The sequence below is a fragment of the Carlito syrichta genome, unplaced genomic scaffold (genome assembly GCF_000164805.1).
Source record: "Carlito syrichta isolate Samal-C Ts95f unplaced genomic scaffold, Tarsius_syrichta-2.0.1 Scaffold308972, whole genome shotgun sequence".
Taxonomy (NCBI): Eukaryota; Metazoa; Chordata; class Mammalia; order Primates; family Tarsiidae; genus Carlito; species Carlito syrichta.
In genome coordinates this window covers 22,095-27,563 of record NW_007253068.1, presented here as the reverse complement: position 1 = coordinate 27,563, position 5,469 = coordinate 22,095, and positions in this window count along the sequence as shown.

Genomic DNA, 5,469 nt, shown 5'->3' with positions numbered 1-5,469 from the left:
AGCTGCAGGACCCATTCTCTCTGTACCGCTGCCACACCATCATGAACTGCACAAGGACCTGTCCCCAGGGTCTGAATCCAGGGAAAGCTATTGCTGAGATCCAGAAAATGATGGCCACCTATAAGGAGAAGAGAGCTTCCGCATAACCGATCCGTGACTTGTGACCAGTTCAGAGCTGAAAATAGTTTCTGTCTAATTTGAGCTCCTTCTAAGGTCATGATTTTCCATGAATACAGCATGTAAAATAAGAATGTTAAGAAATAAATAAACGCTACTCTATTTATTAACAAAAAAAAAAGAAAAAAGTTAAGTGTACACAGCATCTTCCCCTAAAAAGGACTGAATTTTATGCTGTTAAAAATGACACATTCAGAGAGAAACTGGGGAAATAATTCACAGATTAATATTTGTTATTTTTGTTTGTTTGCAAAATAAGTTACACATAAATATGTGCTTCATTTCCTGTTCTTCCTATTACTAAGAGAAATTAAGTGACTCTCAGTCCATTTTGGCCCAGATTACAAAGGGACAGGAGACATGCCAAGTCTAGCCAATGACATGCTGGACTAAGCTCATATTGATTCATGAGAATTAACTGTTTTCAAGAATTGTATGAACTGAGCAGGTATTATTTTTAAATATATATATATATATATATAGCCTTAATTTATAAAGTCAAAGATAATACAAGAAAACCAAACTACAGACCAATATCCCTGGTGAATATTGATACAAAAGTTCTCAACAAAATACTAGCAAACAGAATTCAGAAGCACATTAAGAGGATTATACAAGACAACTAAGTGGGAGTTATTGCTGAAATGCAAGGATAGTTCAACAGACAAAGATCAATCAGTGTAGTACACCTCATTATCAGAATGACAAAAACCCCACATGATCATCTCAACTGATGCAGAATTTGACAAAATTTAACATTCTTCATGATAGATAAAAACACTCTACAGACAAGGAATTGAAGGAAACTACCTTAACATAATAAAGATGTGATAAGCCGGGCTCGGTGGCTCAGCCTGGAATCCTGCGCTTTGGGAGGCTGAGGTGAGTGAATTGCCTGATCCTGCAGGTTCGAGACCTGCCTGGCAACTTGGTGAGACCTCATCTCTATAATAAATAAAAAATTAGCCAGGTGTGGTGGTGCACTTGGAAAGCTGAGGCAGAAGGATCGCCAGAGCCCAGCAGGTCGAGGGTGCGGCGGCCAGGAGCAGCCACTGCACTCCAGTCTGAGCGACAGAGTGAGACTCTAACTCAAAAAAAGATAGTAATCTCTGCCCAGTGTCTTCCCCATCCCAACCCCACCCTAAATAAGCATTTCCAGGAGTGCCTAACTGTGGCAGAGATTTCTATCACAACCCATTCTCTTATTTCAAGATATGAGATATAACAGGAAACAGCTGTCTAGCCAGGAAAATCCATTTCCCACTCCCATGTGCAGCCAGGTGGCGGCATCTAACTCCTTTCCACTTCAAAGAAGGACGAGAGTCACTGGTGCCACTTTTGGACTGAAGTTTCAAAGAAGCAGTCATCTCTTCCCACTGCTCTTGCTTTCCCCTTCTACCAGCTGAATGTCGATGACAACCATGTCCCTAGGAACAGCAGATCCTCCAGATGGAAGTCTCCCGGGCCCTGAATCACCAGGCAGGGAGAGAACCGTCCATTGGCCACCGTCTGTTAAGTGAGCAAAATATAAACTCCTGTTGTGTTTGAACCATTGAACATTTGGGGTATACGTGTGGCAGCAGGTCTAATATACCAAAGAATGCCACATACAAGGAAGGACGCAAAAAAAATGGAATTATCTTTTTTTTTGAGGGCAGGCCCCTTATGGTACCGGCTTCCCCACTAGGTAAGTATTCTAGGAACCCACCAGCATCGGTGTACCAGCTAACATTGCTGTGAGAGTCTGCATTTGGCTTCAGTGAATTTTTCTATTTTTTTTTTTTTTTTGGAGATTTGTTCAGCATCTTTGCCCATGGCATGATGGGTGATTTACAAGACCACCTGCCCCCATCACACTGAAGGTTCAGCAGTTTTTCACCAAAAATGGCATGGCCCTTATGCCCCACCCTCTCTTTTCACCTGATCTCACCCTTAGCAATTTTGTGTGTTTGTTTGTTAGTTACCCAGATGAAAAAAGTCCTCAAAAGGAAATGTTTGCTGATGTGGAAGAGGTGAAACAAAAAACAGCAGAAACACTAAAAGGCTTCAACACAGACAAGTTCAAAAACTGTTTTAAGCAGCGGGAAAAGTGCCTTGTATTGCATCAAACACGAAAAGTACTTTGAAAGTAAAGTTTGAACATGTAAGAAAAAACAAATTTTTTTATAAATAAATTCCAGTTTTGTGGGGGTCCCTTCCATATATGCTCATAAACAAATAAAATCTGCTATCCAGTCACATACTGTGTGCCATGGCTTCTTCATTTCTATGTCTGCAACACAAGGCACCTCATTGTCAACCAGGAACCACCACGTCTGCTAGGCTGCACATCCACATCACATCAGTGAAGCATATCCACCACTTCTGCCAGGATCACCAGACATTGCTCCCATAGCAACCATGGACCACTGTTCCACTGGCACTTCCACTGCCTGTTCTGGGTGCTGATGCTCTGGCCTGGCACACCTACATCTTCTGCCACCTGCTACCTCTTCCCTGGGAGCCCTTGAAGCACGGAAACTCCTCCAACCTTTTGGCCAAGTAGACAAACGTGTCTCTCCATTTCAATGTTACGCTCATTTGACTTCAAGCAACTTAAAAGGAAAACCCAACTCACTATGGCTTCAGCAATAAAAGCACTTACTTATCTTGTGCTTATCGACATCTGGAATTGCTGAGCTCCAGGTTTGGGGCAGCATCCCCACAGTGCCACCCATCATCTAATCTCTCTCTGTCTCAATTGGTCACTCTCAAATGTCAACTTTTCACTGTTGGGCATGTCACCTCCTGATCACAAAATGGCTGCCAACGATCCAAGGTGCACATCTTCACACAATATCACGTAGGAAAAAGGTAGGAGATGTTTCTCTCTCCCAGAAGTCCCCTTGCAGCTTTCTCCTAACATATTATTGAGTAGAACTGCAATGCTTAATCATCCTAGCTCCCAGGGCTCTGGGAAAGAGAGGTTTTGTCACAGAGTGAAATTGCCATTAAAGCATAAACCAATCATTGATTTTAACCCCCACAGCTGGCATAAGCCCACCTCCCCCCTCCAAAAAAAAACAAGGTTGTTGAAAGGGTTTAGTCTTTTTGCCTCAGCATAGCTATTAGAAAGTTTCAGACATTCTCCTGCAAAACAAACAGCAGCCTATCCCATCTCCCCTCAGCAAATCTCCTTCAGATGCAAGACCAGGATAGCCCAACCATTCATGGTTTAGCATAATAATCCCTAGTAAACGTTTAGGTTCCTTGTCAAGACTAAAGATCAAAGATCACCCTTCAGCTGGCCAAAGTCATAAAAGTAATAACACAACCACCTTTGGTCAAGGAATTTGTGAGTTGCAAATGTCTGAGTTTGTGAATTGCAAATGTCTGACAAGTCTCTTGCAGGAATCCTCCCCCACCTAGGGTTAACCTAATCAGCCCTTTGTGACCTACATGACACAGATAAGCACTACCATGGCAGCAATCATGTGACTAACCCACCCATCTGCCTGCTGTTTATCACCTGACATCAGTACCCACGCTGTCTTCCCCTTCGTGATGATGTGGAGCAGACCACAACCCAATCACCTTAATGATCTTTCCCCATCAAGGGGAATGGTTAAAAGGATTCAACCACAAGCAGGCAGAACCATAGCCTTGCTAGACTCTGGCGTGGCCCTGTGATCTTTGAACTATGGCTGTCTCCAGACTTCCTGGCTTTGGTCCCTCTCCCCTACCTTGCGGGGAGGTGAATCTTCTCTCTCCCTTCTCTTTTTCTCTCTAATTCACTTTTAAGTAAACTTTTCTTTCTTTACCTCTTTGTGTGTTGCAATTCTTTGCATTTAGTCGGATCTCTGGGTTGCCAGCGCACACCTCTGACTTGCAGGCTCCGGCGGCGCTGCGCTTCCCTGTGTCTCTTCTCCCTCTCCATCCATTTTCCCTCATCCTATCCGAACCCTAACAATTGTGTTTGCAAAAAGGTAGGGAGATGTCTACTGGGATTATAGGGGTAACTAACAGTGTCTGCCACAGATTCAAATTCTGCAATATTGCCTTCCACACACGGAAAAGTTAGTCAAAGTCTTCTCTATTTTCTATAACCCAGACATGAGTCCATGGGAGACTGGCAAGATACAAGGCTGAGTGACAGACATCTGTCCCCTATGTCACCCATACACACTTTGGCTGTGACTGTAGTTTTGATAACAAATCAAGCTTGTCAATTCTGTCTCCCTCTCTCTTAGCCCGAGTGCTCACCTACCTGGAGTCATCAAACAGGCTTCTTGGTAGCAGAACCCTACTGGTTTGGGAGATGAGTTCACACACGTGTATATTTCATAAAAGTCATCGTTTGGGTTCAAGCCACAATTTATCAGCCCTGTCCCACCACTTTTCATTTTGCCTTGACAAGACTTTAAATCAACAAGCACATCATTTTCAATACACGCCCAACACTGGTCAGAAAGTTTCAGAAAAAAAAAGTCTCATTCGAGAACATGTATATATCCTTATACATTTCAAAAAGAAAATACTGCTAGTGTTCAAGTCGCATTAACAATAAATGTTAATAAAGACAACAGACCATTGAATCAATATTAACCGCAATCGAATGTGAGAAAAATCAAAGATTGTCATAGGAAGCACACTACTTGTCAGAAACGGTGTGTGTTAATAATTCTGAGAGAAAAATTCTAATTCATCCATGACTTCAAAGGGTAACATTTCCCAGGGGAAATTAAATTAATCATAGAAAAGGAAAGTGCAACAGAATTAAATGCATTTTTTAGGCTCTCGATATTTTCCTTCTACCAGTTTAAATGAATTTCCAAAATCATGGGCTCTGGCCGGTGAAAAACTCTAGCACAATCTGAGATGAGGCTTTCTGATTGTTTCTATTCCATACTGAGGGCAGTTCAGAGGCCCCTGTGATAAGGCAGGCAGTGCAGCTCTTCCTAAGTTTCCGATAGAGAGAGTGAATTTATTAAAACACAGCATCTATCCACATGCTCACAGGTAGGATGTCTTCGGGGCTTCAGTTTAGGGTGGTGATTTCTAATCTGCATAAATTTCCCTGGAACTGACTGTAAACTAGTTAAATGGTTGGCTGATGACAAAAAGATGAGGAAAATAATGAATGCATATAAAGCAGCACAAAAGATTTGGAGGAATTTGTATCTGCTCTGTAATTATGTTGGCGCATGGGAAATTAAAATTCTTCTTGGCCTCTTCCTTTCCTCCCTTCCCCCAGGCCTCCTCATCCTGTCCCCAATAAAAGAGCTCTCAGAGCAAGTGGGAATGGTAGTTTGA